The following is a 17,464-nucleotide window of genomic DNA, read 5'->3' on the forward strand; positions in this document are numbered from 1 at the left end:
TATTCTTCATACTCTAGGCTTATTTGAAGGGAAGAACCCATATTATAGACCTTCTTCTCTTCTCATAGATGTTGATAGGGAGGAAGAAAAGTGTTATAACAATGCATCATGGGCTCTATATTTTGCGTCCATATGATCTTGGGATTTGATTATACAACTTACTGAAGCATAAATTGAAATATTTGATTTATTCACCCTTCATAAATGCGAAATTGTTGTAGTCTTTAAGAGATCAACTAGGCTTCTTGGTTGGTTGTATGTAGATTCTAACCATTAGAAAAAATCATCCAATATCAAGAAAACCTTTGGAGGAAACTCAAAAAATTAGTTGATGCCTTCCCTTGTAAATAACTAACAAAAAGGTGCATACATGTATCATATCATTGGCACCTATGTTATGAAAAACATGCATGAAGGTGATCAACTATTCATTAGTGGTAATATTACCATTAGTTGAAATATTGGAAGATGACCTTTTACCTTCTAATGTCATATTAGCAAGAACAAGGTTCAATGGTGATGGTACATGCCATGGAGTAGAATTCACATCTTCTTCACATTGAAATGGTCCATATTTTCTAATAAACTTGGAAGGATTGGTGGTATATTGAACATTATTGTAAGTGGAATGTAAGCTACCAATTGATATGGAATATGTTGTAGTACATGTAGACTACATTGATGAAGAGGATGTTGGGAAAAAATACTAAGAGCGGGGGCAGAATCAGTTTTTTAAAACTCATTAAAACATTTCAATTTTTTATTCATATTTTTGTACGCTAATGTCAATAAGTAAAACAACGTATGTAAATGACTATGATGAAGGAAAACCGTGCATATCGACTTAACTAACTTTTCATATATTTCATCATATGTTCTACTTTAACTAGTGCATCATTACTTCATTAGCCTTCAATTAAACATTAACTATTAGCAGTAATAATAGAATAAAGCATCACACATAAGTAACACAACAACACATGAGGATGCCAATATTTTTAGGTGGAAAACTAATGTGAGAAAAAACCATTGTTGTCGTCGTCTCTATTTTCATCCTTTATTATAAAGGAAAACATCTTACAATATTTTACTAGCACAGACTCATAACACTAAGCAGGAACCCAATTACAAAAGGCTACAACCTTCTCTCATTCTCCAACACCCACTGGAAGGGATCTACAAACCCTTGATCTTGTTTACCGATGCCTACCAGAAGGGAGCTCCAACCCCCTAATCAGATTTTCCAGCTACAACTAGAATTATGCTCTGACTTCCTCACTGAAGGATCCAACCCTTAGCACCTTTGTGGACCATGTTTCATAATATTTCATACTAGATCCACCTGACTCACAACATCAAACCTATAGCACATTTTTCATCATATTTCGAGACTGGACCAAGTATCGTCATTTAAGCCCAATAACAAATAACAATGTTGAAACCAATCACTATATCAAATCACTTAATCATTGGACCAGTTGAATCATCAAAGAAATATCTAAATCTTAATCAATCAATACAACTAGATAAAGCTAAACTAGGATAGATCATATCAATGCACAACTACTCATCAATAAGCAAAACATTGTTACCCATCACAGAAACCAACTGTTTCTACTGCAAACCTTGATCAACCATATGTCAGAACAGATATGCTATTATTCTGAGTCATACTCACTTATATACGTGATTCTCCTTAAGAGGCCCTGCATATATATCTTAAAATACTGAATAACTGAGTCTAAATCATTTTCACACTGAATCATTCACTGAATCACATATTGAGCCCATGATAGATCACTGTACAAAATACAGGTCATCACATAGTAGCATCATCTCTAGTCAACATATAATTCCATAAACAATTCTACCTAACCAGAAATGTCAAACATAGATTATCATAAGAGAGACTTGATTGTTAGACTACAACAAACATAACAGAACTGATCAGACATCATTAACAACTCATACTGCAAAACCATAGCATATGTACACGACTCTTATAAATCACTTTCGTGTATGTACGTGCTTATATTACACCAAACCTGCGTGCAGATTTGTCCATAATGCAAAATATATACGTGACTAGTAAGAAGAAGATCTACGTATGTACGTAACTTCTCAATGGAAAACTAGCGTACAAATTAGTAATCACTGAATCATATCCTCATTGCAGAACACAACATCTGTCAAACCCAAATCTCAATATAAAAATTGTTACAGACACACATCACAATATCATCACCATAGATTTATCAAAACATAAACACATTATCTAATATGTGGTCACTTTAGATCTATTAGATATGATCCATCTCCATCTCCTTGCTGCACACCTATTTCATATCAAGCTATTCATAAATAATCCATCACATACACACAATAACACTTTGATCTCCATCTCCTTATGTAGCTTAGTCCTTAGCCAATACCTTAGGCCAATCCCTTAGTAATGTCAATGGTATTCTTTGACGGGATCAGATATCCATTGTCACACTCATTAGTATGGGTCAATTCCATGGTAAAGACCCCTAATATTCATATTACCATAGTGTAGAAACTATACGTGACTTATCTTCATCATAGCTGTGTATGTACACAACTTTTCTTAACAGGACCCGTGTATACTTTGCTAAACTTCACCTTTATCATCTTTTTGTCTCTAAACAGATGTTCCTTTGTCCATCTCACCTATAGAATCTCCATAACCATCATGTTGACATCTCTATAGTTTTCATCAAGGACAACCTTTGTCCCTTCTCTCTATCACACTACATAACCATCATGTTGACATCTTTATCAAGTAGGTTTCCATCAAGGACAACACATTAGTCATAATTCAAACAATCTCCCCCTTTAGACTTGATGCTAACCACTTTAGTGTTTGGTCACCATCACTTGTAAATACCTATAAAAATATTTTTAAATATACCAAAATTCTCTCCAAGAATTATTCTCCAAACACCAAGCTACTCTCCCCCTTTGACATCAAGGGAAAGGGATGATCAATGTTGAATGAAGACTTCTTTCTCCCTTTATAGAGATGATCACTATAGGTCTGATCGACTGAATATGAACATTAGCCATGCTCCCCCTGGCATATGTTGAATCTTCTAGAATATTTTCAATGAAGTACATGATTCTATGAATTAACCAAGTATGACCTTTCCTATCACCAAGGACTCATGATTACATCAATCAACCAACATAGTTGGGGTTACATATTTGATTCAACATTACATCAAATGCCCAAAATTACATTACATACATAATTGACTTGACCCCAATAGTCCAAACATGACTGATTATTACAATTATCATGGATCTTTATATGGCCTTTACATCAAGAGACATATATGGAATTTATGATCAAGACCATAATAGTCATCATAGGATCTCACAACATAGATAGAAACAATATGAACAACAACATGCACATCCTCATCATCGATATGTAGCTTCAATATCATCAAACTTTGAGCAATTAAGAGGCATTACTAAATTTTAGCGACAACATAAGATTGTTCTATATAGATCTGTTATGAAATCATCCCCTTGACCTCATCAACGTTAACTTTCTCTTTCCCTTTGTAGGAGGAGCCTCAAATGACGTACAACAAAGACATATAGATATTTTGCAGCACACCAACATCTCTTTTCGTGCATCATAAAGTAAGATAGGCAAATGTATCATCAACCTTCAACATCATCAATATGTGACTAAATATGCAACATCTTCAAGCATCACCCAAAAATTGTATCAGTAGTATATCAATAATCATCATCTTATCTTTATGTATCCTGACTTTTCCTTATATGCAACCATATCATTCTCTTGGATCATGATGTGATCATATGCATTTACCAAAGAGAAGGGTAACTTTCAACATCAATCAAGTGTATCAAGAAGAATCATCACAACATAGGCAACTCAAGTGATCATCCATAAGATTCCTATCTACAATTTTTTGATATCCCATGACATAGAGATAGCAATATTTAAGAAATCATCTTCATTAGTCAATCATACCATGAGATTGTACAATCAATAATTTTTAGTATCCCATATCGTTGATCTCATATCATCAAGATCAACATGATTTCAAGCAACATACCATATTATGTACATGCGTCATTACCAGGTGTGCAGGAAAATAGAATCAAATCTGATTAGCAACATTATAACAACTATGCAGCTCAAACAACATGTACGTATCATCCATAACTTCACCATATTCACCTTGTGAATCCTATAACACATAATGACAACAACATATAAATGTCAACTAGTATTGAGTGAGTCATTAATGATAGCATGCACATCCTCTTCATCAGGTGTTTTATGTGGAATCAACTTTACTAAGTGAAAATTAAGTAGTATATCAAAATTTCAGCAACATATGTGTCTTTAGCAACATCACCAATGATATATACTTTTGATTAACACCATTATGAAACTAGGAATGCTCAAGAAACCATAGGTCCAAAAATGCACTATTAGAAGCATATCAAATGCACCACCTAAACCCGTGACAATTATTCACTGTTAGGTCTTACCATATCCATCTTCATTAAAATTAGTAAATCCAACAAAATAGCCAAAGAAACAATGCCATATTGCAACAAGTCATAACTATCATAAGCCAATACCACTTCTAAGCAGTATATGAGCATCAATATACTATAACCAACCATTTTCATAACCATAAAGCCAAATAATAACTAATTGAAGCACATTAGAACCTCTCCTTGAGTCTATCCCATAGTTTCTTCACCTCAGAAAAACATACGTGACTATTTAGATCAAAGTTCTCATATATACGTGACTATACTTTTGTAAGATATGCATACAACAAGTAAAATGTTGAGTTTTTATAACCACAACCCCCCTGATATTGTGTTATATGTTCTTGTTCACTGTTACTACATCAGGTGCATTATCAATAATATAAGCAACATGAAAATAAAAATAATGTGGGAATCATCATCAAAGTATACATATGTATAACTCCCCCCTAAGATCATACATTACTGATTCTAAGGACCTGATAATCATCACGTCTCTTTATGAGGTCATGTACCTCACATCACTTCTACAATCACTATGAGTGAACAATGTACTACAGTAGAGACCATATTTTTTTACTACGAGTCTGAAGAAGAGGAACTGTCCTCCTTATTTCTGTAAGAATTTATCTCTTTAAACAAATATAATTATTTTTGATATATATATCATCTTGATATGACCTTTCCAATTTATTCATCTATGACCTTTCATTTGGTTGACACAAACAAAATTAAATTTCCTTTATCCACTATTTGACCTACACTTAGAATATTCTCCTTCAGCCCTTAAACTAATAAAGTATCAAGTGCTCTTATATGTTTATTAATTTTGGCTCTACCTTTTCCCAGAACCTTTACTAAAGCATTATTTCCAAGAATAAACTTACCATATTTGTTTTTCCCAAGAGTCTCCATCATACTCCTATCTATAGTCATCTGATGATAGCATTCGTTGTCTATGTACCATTCATCTTCATATTCAAACGAGCATAGAGTAAGACCACAACTTATCTATTCTTCTTTCTTGTAATTATTACAAGAAATTTTGGAAGATTCATCATTTTCAAGTCTATCAATATTTTTATCTGATTGCTTTCCATGTTGTCTATGGAGATTCATTGATTTGTTACTGCATTCTTTTTCTAGATGCCCAAACTTGTTACAAGCATAAAATCTTATATGACCATAAAATAGAGTAGATGAATCATAGTATTTATGTTTCATATTACTTTTATTGCAATCAATAGCTTTGTGACCAAATATGTTGCAAGTAAAAAATATCCCTTAAAGAAACCTGAGAATCTGGGAGCTGATGTACTTCTTGTGAGATGACTCATTGCTTGAAACAATCTACTTCTGCAATTGGTTGTAACATCTCCATAATTATGACATATAAAGCATTCAACATTATTGATCAGAGGAGACAATCGATTAACACTTCTATAGTTAGGAGGATATGATTTCCTTTGAATATTTACTTTCCTTGTTTGTTGATCAGGTTCACTTCTTTATATTTATTGAGCACTTCAAGTTTCGCATTGTTTCCCTTTAGATTCTTTGCACTATCTTGTGAACTAGATTCTCCTATAATAGTTTCATGAAAATAAGGACTAGATTTAATGGAAGGAGACATTCGACTATAAAGAATGTTATCCAAAATATTAGTACTATCCTGAAATATCAAATGTTTACCTTTTCTTCTAATTTACCTTTTAGAATGCTGACCTTAACCTCCATTATTTGGTTTTCCTTTTCCTTTTCATGATACTACATTCTCATTCATTCTTCAACCTTTCTTCCTTCTTCCATTTACTCCTTTAAGTTGATAATTTATTCCTTCAGCTCATTCTCTTATTATTCAAATGCTTGAAGTAGTTCTTAATTTCACTTGTTTGACTTCTCAAGATATGCTTTTAGAGAGATAGTTTCTACTTCAAGGCCTTCATAATATTGTTTAGATTCTACTGTAGCATTTACTGATTTAATATGATTCCTATTATCATATGCCTACTGTTATAGACATTTTTGTGCCTTACAGCATTGAGCATGAAATTTCCATAATCTAAGGGATCCAAAGTCCCTAAACATGTTGTTCCTACCCCTAGAGGAACAAGGCTAACAAACCACAACAATTCACAGAAGTTCTTCACCAGAAACTGATCAAAAACAAGTCAATTCAGGATCAATTCAGTGGCTCCACTAGCTGTCTGCGCTGAATGTCAAAGCCAACACTGGTTACCTACGCTGAATGTCAAAGTCAACACTGGCTACCTGCGCTGAGCGAGAGTTGACATGTGGCAAGTTCATTCCACGAGGTGTCAAACCCAGGAAGCTTCCAAAATCTTCCTCAATGACACTTGCCTCAAGGAATTCGACTGGTGATGAGTAAGAGGTTCCAAATCTCCAAGTGGAAGCAAGAACCTCCAAGTGGAGTCAAGGACTGACAGAGGGAGAGGACACTAGTCAGATCTCAAGCTGACTCATCCTCTCTCCAAACATCTATATATGGATCTCTCCTCCATGAGATCTAGAGGCTGGAATTTTGTTATTGCAAAGAATTGCTGTTGGTTTGAGATTGGATTCATTGGGTGCTTAATGCTTTGAAGGGGGTGAAGATAGGAATTCCATTTGTTGGGAAGGAGATGCTGGATTGGAGCCCTCTGGGGTTGTATCTCTTCCTGAACCTTGTTATTCATCAATAAAGCTATCTTGGTTTCTCCTATATACTAATGTATCTTTGATGTATGATTGCATTAGTATGTTTAGTTTATTTCTAATCCTGAACTAGTTATGAATATGAATCCATGTCTTGTGTAGTTTTCTCTTCTTGTGATCTTGCAGAAACCTCTTGAAGCTGGGCGAGCGAGAAGGCAAGTAGCTGGGAACCCTCAAAGAGAAGAGAGACTGGATCGAGGGACAAATGGAAGACACCGGTTAGTCCATCCATCTCTCTTCATTCTTAATTCATAAAGGAAGAATACTAGAATAGCTGTCTTTGTTTGTTGCTAAGGCACTGTCACACCTTAGGTGGATAGGATCGTCCTGCATAGGCATTTTTCCCCACAACAAATTGGCGACTCCACTGGGGAGATCTGTTTAGTCATTTTATTTGTGTTTCTATCATTTTTTGTTTCATAGACTCGACAGCAACAATCGAACTTCATCTGCTATTCCCAGATGCAAAGTAGACAGTTGCTGCTTTGATCCAATCACTGGACCTGTCTATGACCTGAACAATGGACTCACAAATGATTTGATGATCCTTTGTGATAGATCTTAGTACCCCCTCAAAGCATCCCTTTGATTGCACCTTGCTTGTTGCTTTGATTTGGCCTGAAACAGTAGATTAAATAGCAATCTGTGACCCAGAACCCAGTGAGAAACTCTCGTTTCTCCTTCAGCGTGACAGTTGTGAAGAGGTTCTGCATTTCAGTGCACGTCCCGTGAAGGCTACCTGTGTTGAATGTCAAAACCCCTGTGTTGAGGTTGTGCTGAACCAGTTAGGCCTTGTGCAGCTGGGGTTCTCTGCTCTGTTTTGCCTTGTTTTGATATCTGATTTTTGTAGCCTGTAACCAGCATAGGTACCAGTCTGATAACTCCTTTTCTCTGCTTAAATTCCGCCTCCTTTTTTACAAAAAGACTGTGAGTGTTTTTATGTGTTTGTGGCGTCATTTACAGTTTTCCTTTGCATGAGTGAAATAATCATCCTGTAGCCCTTGATTCAGATCTGTTGATTGTGATCTTAGGAGAGAGTTAATTGGCTATTTACAGTTTATTATACATTTGCTTTTGCTTATTGGTTTGAGTTTGTCTCTTTTAAGTGTCGAAACAAGTGCTCATTTCGGAAATCGTTAAGTGTTTTAATCTCTTCTACCCTCTCTGATTTCGAAAAAGTAAACTTGTTTGTATTTGTCATTTAAAAGCAAATTCAAAGTTGTACAAAAAAGCTTTCTTTGTAGGCATCAATACTAAGAAAGCGGAAAACAAACACCTGCATTGTGCATTTGCATATTGATAGTTTGCATGTTTGATTTAGGAAAAGTGCATTAGAGTGTGCTGATTGCTCTTTGAGAAAAGATGGTGTCTTTCTTTTCCCTTAGTAGCTAGGATTTTCAAAGTTGAAAAGATATAAAGCTTGCTTATCATCTTTAGATTGCATTTAGGAATTGTATCATACATCTCGTGGTGATCCAGAAAGGCAAACTTTAAAAATATCAACCTAAAATAAATTGAATGAACTTAACAACGCTTTGCAACATAACGCACAACATAGAGGTCTAGGCTAGAGACGTGTTCCGGCGTCGTAAAGCCTGGTGACTGTCGATCTCGTTGATGGTGGGTGATTCCTCCTGAGGGACGATAGCGCCAGTACGGATTGTGCTCCCACGTACCGTCGTGTATATATTGGGAGACCCCTATAGGCATAAAACCTTTATCATTAGGAAGTCGTGTCGGCCGCCCTACTGATCGCAATGCACTGAACACAACATTCAGGAATATCGACCGCCCATACCCTAAAAAGTATTCTGCGGTTTTGCGAAAAGTTTGGCACACCCTCTGCCTAGAACTCCAGAGCAGTTCCTTTTGGCCTTTTTCAGACTCTATAACGGAAAAAGTCCATCCGAGCATTTGTCACTTCGGGCTCGTTAAAACATCGAAGGAGACTAGAGTCATCTTCAGCTTTTTCTCGACTCTTTAAAATTGAAAAAACAAGTTGTGTCTAAAGCGTCGTTAAAATTTATTTTAAACGGAACAATCACCCCTTATTCCTACGTTGATATTTAGGTTGAGAAAATGGAGCACACCAACCAAGGAATTCCCCTTGGTGGAAATCCTAGTCCCTTCTCCTCTTGGGGAGATGTTGGTGCGCCCCATATGGCCACATTGTCACTTCCAGGACTGACAATTGGCTTGCCGATCTGGCTCTTCTCAACCAATGTCGTTCAGAACACCACTATTCCTGAACAGTCGAGTCAATAGTTAGACCAGACTAGAGTTACCCACCAGCCTTCTACTTCATATAATTATTCCTCTCCTCCTTCCTCTTCACTTGACGGGACTGGTAAAAATAAAAACCAAGTTCCTAAGGAGAAGAAGGAAAAGAAGAAGAAAGAGAAGAAGAAGAAGGAGCCAAAAGCGACTGGGGGCAAACAAGTGTCGTCTGACAAAAATCCACACACAGCACTGACTAGGCCTAAATCACCATGTGTCATATGCAAGGGAGACCACTTCCACAGAGATTGTCCCTGCATCGCTCGGATACTAAGGGACTGGTCTCCCCGTTCGCACAATTCGGTGGCATCAACCTCTGATAGCCATGTTGACAACTCACCGTCAACTAGTGAAAGTGAAGTCCCAGGACAGAGAGGGAAAGCTAGATTTCCCTGCAAACTGTGTGAAGGCGACCATGCCATCCACCATTGTCCCTTCTTAGACGAGGCTAAAAGAGTTTTGGAAGATCACCTGATTTTACGAGCGCAACTTCCTCCTGGATATCAAAAACTCCTGCCAAGTCCTTCACTAGTTGAGAACCCGGTTGGCCCGCTCAGGTGGTTAGACGAAGCACCTAGCATTGGAGATGAACCGTCTGAATCCATACCTGACGAAAGTCAAAAGGTTGAGGTGGCAGTTGACCTGGTTTTGCCTTCAGAGGCTCTATCTTCGAATGATACCATCACAAAGGAGAATAAAGACGACACCGTCCAAATTCTCTTCATCAATACAGACTCCGATGAACAAGGGGAAAATTTGCCCATTCCTTTATCGCAGGAAGGAACTTCGTCAGAGTCATACCCGGCCGTCTATTTGGTCCCACCACCAAGAAACCTAGTTGTCTCGTTCGACTGGAACCAACTAGGCAGACCCCGTTTGCCAGCAAGCATACCATTCAGAATTATCGTTCAAATATACAGAATGGTAATGGCTGGCACTATCATTGATGAGGGGGCATCTGTGAGTATCCTTTCCTCTATTGCTTGGAAAGCGCTTGGTTCGCCAGCGCTTTTGCCTGAAATGAGAAATCTATCAGGCTTTGATAAAGGAACCAGTCGACCTTTAGGGATCCTCCCCAATGTGCCCATAACATTGAAATGGAAGACTGTTCAAATGAACGTGATGGTCGTTCAAGGACCCTTGGATTATAACCTACTCCTTGGACGAGACTATATATATTGCATGGGAGCTATCGTCTCCTCACTCTTTAGAGTAATGTGTTTTCCGCACGAAGGAAGAGTGGTCAAGCTCGTGGACCAACTTTCATTTCCCGGATCATATATCGCAAATAGTCATATACCATCCCTAAATGGTCTATTCACACAAGAAGTGTCTCAACCCACGGTCCGTCCTCCTGATGAGCGCGAGTAATCCGGGAGGATATGACTGGAACCCAGGGGGCATGCGTCCTGGTCTGCTTCGGCAGGGAAACTTTGGGTATAGAGTAGGTTTCCGCAGGAGAATATGACTAGTCTGTACCCCATCCGTCTAGGAAGAGGGGTTATTCTAGAATAAGATTCTTTTGTCAAAGTTATGTGAGTTGGCGGGCTACGTCACTCACCTTTGTCTATTTCGGTAGACATTACCGAGGAAGTGTTTTGTTTGAAAGATTAAAGAGACAATCTTTGGGTAACCTGAAACAGGTAGGCCTCTCTCGGTGAAACGAATGTTTTGATGGAAATGAAGTAGAGGTAACCTTGAAATCGTACTTTATAACTGGGGGCATGCAAACCTTTTGGAGTGCAAGCAAAGAGCTGTTATTTATCTGTTTTTTGGGTTAGCCGTTTCCTAACTTGCATAACGAAAGGATCCGGGGAAAAGCTTTGTGAGATGAAGCTCCATAAAAAATAGAATCTCAATGAGACACTCTTATCATATGACTGGGTTAATCGAGCAGTTTTAGCACACAGTTCATGCTCGTTAAAAAATAAACGCAAGATCCGAGCAGTTTTAACGCGGACTTCATGCTCGTTAAAAAATAAACATAAGCAATGAGCAAGTGTTTCCACCAGTGTTTAAGCTCATTTTAAAATAAAAAATGAACCACTACCCGGTAAATAACCACTGTGAATGTAACCTTATCAGCCATTAAAGCCTTGGTCCTGTTTGCATCGTCACCTCCACTTTTCATTTGGCTGATCGTTCACCTCCATATGATTGTTTACCCATTTTGAGGAACAGCTGCGAAGAGTGATTTCACCTAGCCATCCTTGTGACACTGCTGTGATCAGAAAATTCCAACCTGTACCTAGAATCAGCTGCTAACCCTGTTTATCACTCGTTCCTCAAAAGACGAGTCTTCTTAAAGTTCTTTTCAACTGACTCGTAAAATATGAAAAGATTGCCGAGTCCTTGGCCTTCCAGCTCGTTAAAGGGACAGGAAGTGCTATCCCTCCTCTAGATTTTAATCTTTTTGGACCTGAGGGATTATTGCACAAAAAGATCGAGCGCTTGTTTTATTCGGCTCGTTAAAACTATTGAAAACTCATCCATTCTATATTGTTTTATACTTTTTCAGACCTAAGGGATTAGATGACGAAAAAGGACTTTTGGAGTTAACATTATGTATCTTTTCAGAATCTCTAAAAATGAAAAGAACCAGGTTATCTTTGTCATTAGACTCGTTAAAATCATTAAATAGCGATAAACTTGTCTTTAGACGAGAACGAGTTTCACTATCGCTAGGCTCGTTAAAACATAGCGATGGGCTTTCCCAAAGGGCAGGTTATAGAACAAGCATATGTTATCCTCCTCAATCTTGAAAAAAATAAAGAGGTACTGGTCAGCAATGACTGGGGAAAAATTGGGAGAAACTAAAGAAAACTTTGATGGTAGAAAGTCGCTCTTGAACATGACACTTTTCCTCCGTACCACAATCGGGTTGGGTTGTTTCATTCACCGGTCACATCCATGGTCTCGCCATACCATCCATATTTGGGGTAATGCTACCGATCCATCACATCAGTGTCGCCATATTTTCAAGAGAAGTCGTTCAGAAAAGTCAACTGTGTTCCATCCACTACCGTACATTATCCTTCATCCTTTCATGACCGCCACCCTGAATCATATGTCACAGATCGTTTTCACCTCCATCAAAATCATTAGCTCCGTTCCGTTTCATTTATGTGGGATTCATTAAGGTCCTCCTTTGACGGATCGCTTCTTGTCGACATCAGCTCATTATCCAAGAAGTTGATCTAGGAACAACCCCTTCAGTACTTTGAAGCTTGCATGCCTCAATGGCAAGTTTCTCACTTCCGGCGACAGGTATACATAAATGACCTTCGACCGAAAGATTTTGCGTGGTGTTCAACGCCAAGTCCTTTATTCACACCACGTGAATTGTACTGCAGTACCTTGAGGGTCATTATCATTATCGGTGTTTCCTCTCGCGCTTGTTAACGGTTTACCTCATTGACCGGTAATCAAGCGATGTCTTTCCATGTTCGACTTCAGAGCATTTCTCACATGGATCGACTTGTACTTAGAGTGAAGATCGAACGAGTTTGAAGACCCCGGATCTAGTTTCATCCATCCGGGTTGCGATATATATTCAGAAAAGATAAAGACATTGACATGTACATCATTGCAGCAGATAATCATCCTACCCAAAGGATGATAATTTCATCAAAATTATCAGTCTACCATCAGACGATTGTCTGTTCTATGTATAGAAAAATGAATTTATAAAGCTGAGCATGGGAATGCCCGCCTCAGCTAGATCATGAAAGCAATATGAAATATGATGTATTGTATTGTATCTTATTACAGGTCTCCTCCCAGCATTGGATGAACTTCGGATCCCCCTGATAAAGCATTTCACCCGATAAACGGCCTCATACTTTAGGGAGCAACTGTTATAGACATTTTTGTGCTTTACAGCATTGAGCATGAAATGTCCATAATCTAAGGGATCCAAAGTCCCTAAACATGTTGTTCCTACCCCTAGAGGAACAAGGCTAACAAACCACAGCAATTCACAGAAGTTCTCCACCAGAAACTGCTCAAAAACAAGTCAATTCAGGATCAATTCAGTGGCTCCACTAGCTGTCTGTGCTGAATGTCAAAGCCAACACTGGTTACCTACGCTGAATGTCAAAGTCAACACTGGCTACCTGCACTGAGCGAGAGTTGACATGTGGCAAGTTCATTCCACGAGGTGTCAAAACCCAGGAAGCTTCCAAAATCTTCCTCAATGACACTTGCCTCAAGGAATTCGACTGGTGATGAGTAAGAGGTTCCAAATCTCCAAGTGGAAGCAAGAACCTCCAAGTGGAATCAAGGACTGACAGAGGGAGAGGACACTAGTCAGATCTCAAGCTGACTCATCCTCTCTCCAAACATCTATATATGGATCTCTCCTCCATGAGATCTAGAGGCTGGAATTTTGTTATTGCAAAGAATTGCTGTTGGTTTGAGATTGGAGTCATTGGGTGCTTAATGCTTTGAAGGGGGTGAAGATAGGAATTCCATTTGCTGGGAAGGAGATGCTGGATTGGAGCCCTTTGGGGTTGTATCTCTTCCTGAACCTTGTTATTCATCAATAAAGCTATCTTGGTTTCTCCTATATACTGATGTATCTTTGATGTATGATTGCATTAGTATGTTTAGTTTATTTCTAATCCTGAACTAGTTATGAATATGAATCCATGTCTTGTGTAGTGTTCTCTTCTTGTGATCTTGCAAAAACCTCTTGAAGCTGGGCGAGCGAGAAGGCAAGTAGCTGGGAACCCTCAAAGAGAAGAGAGACTGGATCGAGGGATAAACGGAAGACACCGGTTAGTCCATCCATCTCTCTTCATTCTTAATTCATAAAGGAAGAATACTAGAATAGTTGTCTCTGTTTGTTGCTAAGGCACTGTCACTCCTTAGGTGGATAGGATCGTCCTGCATAGGCATTTTTCCCCACAACACCTACAACGTATCTTTAAGATTAATAGTATTTTTCAAAGAAAGATCAAGTTTTCTTCTAAGATTAAAAATTTCTTCTAACATATCTTCTTCTGAATGAGTAACTCCATCATATTCATGTTTTGACATATTGTTAGAAATAAGATTACCTAATAGTTCTCCTAATGAACAACCTTGCTTTGGTTTTTCTTCATGGATTTCCTATAGCTTATTGCATACTTCCTTTGCAGTTGCATAGTGCATAGCCCTATTTAATTTTGAATTGGGTATGTTATTAATGATGTCACTTAATGCCTTACTATTCTTTTGTACTTCTTCATTTTATAGAGGAAATTTGGTGAAGCTATTTCATACTAAATACCAAACATCAAGGTTCAGTATATTAGATTTCATATTTTCTTTCCATTGTTGATAATTATCATTGCTTAGCATAGGTACACCTTCATTGTCCATTGTTTCTAACTTGCCTTGCTCTTCTGCTTCTAGGGCCATCATATTTGAATATGTTTTCTCTTTAGAATGCTTACTTTCACTTTTACACATGAGTGCAAGTTTAGTTGATTCAATTCGATATTAACTATAATCACTATTTCATAGACAAGGAAATGGACCAAAATTAGAATAAGAACCCATACTTGATAATTATTTGTTACCATCTTCTTCATTCTTGATCAATAGAAAGTTGGGTACCCCCAAGATTGAATATTTGTTGACATTTGTAACTATCACTACATTTGATATATCACTGTCACTACCACCTTTTTTTAACTCCTTCCTTAGATGTATCTTCTTCTTTCCCATCATCCTTGATTCACTCCAAGTTGTTAAGCTTCAGCTGAAGTGACCTGCTCTAATAACAATTGTTGGGGAAAATACTAAGTACGGGGGGGTGAATCAGTATTTTAAAACTCACTTAAACCTTTAAATTTCTTCTTCAGGTTTCTATACGCTACTGCTAATAAGTAAAACTCGTATGTACGCGAATATGATGAAGGAAAGCCACATATATCTAGTTAACTAACTTTTCATGTATTTCATCATCTGTTATACTAGAACCAATGTATCATTAATTCATTAGCTTTAATTAAATAGTAACCGTGAGTAGTAAGAACATAATAAACCATCACACATAAGTAACACAACAACACATGAGGACACCAGGATTTTTAGGTGGAAACCCAAAGTGGGAAAAAACCACTATTATCGTCATCTCTATATCCATCTTTTATTATTAAGGAAGACATCTTACAATCTTGTACTAGTGTAGACTCATACCAGTATGCAAACACCCACCTGCAGAAAGCTACACGCTTCTCTCTTTCTCCAACACCCACTAGAAGGGAGCTCAAACCCCCTAATCTCATTTACCGACACCTACCAAAAGGGAGATACAACCACCTGATTAGATTTTCCAGCTTGCACTAGAAGGAAGATTTGAATTCCTCACCAAAGAATCCAACCCTTAGCACCTTTGTGGACCACGCTTCATGACATTTCATACTAGATCCACCTAACTCACAATCTCAAACCTGTAGGCCCCTTTTCATCATATTTTCAGAGTAGATCCACTACCATCATTTAAGCTCAATACGAAATAAAAATTATGAAACCAATCACTATATCAAGTCACTCAATCACTTAACCAGTTGAATCGTCAAATATATCACTGAGTCTTAATCAATCAATACAATTAGATCAAACTAAACTAGGATAGATCATATCAATGCACAACTATTCATCAATAAGAAAAGCATTGTTACCCATCACAGAAACCAACTATTCCTACTGCAAGCCCTGATCAACCATATGTCAGGACATATACACTAATTTTTTGAGTCATACCTGCATATGCATGTGATTCTCCTTAAGAGAAGCTACATACAAATATTGAAATATTGAAAAACTGAGTCTAAATCATTGCCACACTAAATCAATCACTAAATCACATGCTGATCCCATCAAAGATCACTGAACTAGATACATATCGTCACACAGTAGCATCATCTCTATTCAACATATCATTCCATAAAAAATTCAGCCCAACTTGAACTATCAAACACAGATTATTATATGAGAGACTTAGTCAAAAAACATCAACAAACATAACAAAACTGATTATATATCATTAACTACTCATATTGCAAAACCATAGTAGATGTATGTGACTCTTATAAATCACTTCAACATATGTATGTGCTTAGCTTACACCAAAACTACATAAAAATCTTTCCATATTGTAGAATATATACGTGACTAGTCAAAAGAATATCTACATATGTACATGAATTCTCAATGGAAAACCAACATACAGATTTGTAATCACTGAATCATACCCTCGTTGCACAACACAACATTTGTCAAACCCAAATCTCAACATACACACTGTTACAGACACATCATAATATAATCATCATGAATCTATAAAAATCTAAATAGATTATCCAATATGTGGTCATTTCAGATCTATTAGAACTGATCTATCTCCATTCTCCCTGGTTCACACCTATTTCAGATCAAGTTACTCATAAATAATCTGTCACATGCACAAATTAACACTTTTATCTCCATCTCCTTATATAGCTTAGGCCTTCTCCAAGACCTTATGACAATCCCTTAGTAATTATTTGTAGCAGCTACAACCACCCTCCAAAAATTTTCCTATGCTTCGATTTTGGAGCCTTCCTTCCTATGCATAGGAGCTCATCTTGCACTGATTCAGGTATTCATGCTTCAACTAAGACTTATATTTTTCATTTTTCACACTTAGCTGATCTTTCTAACTCACAAGTTAATCTCTCGACCTAGTCTCATAGGAATTATGGGAAAGAAACCTTCATGACTAGAATTGCATAGTTCTGACTCGAAGTCAACCCTGAGCTCAGAAACTGCATAGTGCACTAAGCCAGAAATTTTCCCAGTTCCTAGAATTGTGTAGTATTTACTAATAGTATGCATGGCAGGTTTCCACGGCAAAAAAATAAAAAATACAAAATAC

This window comes from Pinus tabuliformis, chromosome 5_2 (assembly GCF_031772625.1).
Source record: "Pinus tabuliformis cultivar Carrire ecotype Pingquan chromosome 5_2, CPIR1, whole genome shotgun sequence".
NCBI lineage: Eukaryota > Viridiplantae > Streptophyta > Pinopsida > Pinales > Pinaceae > Pinus > Pinus tabuliformis.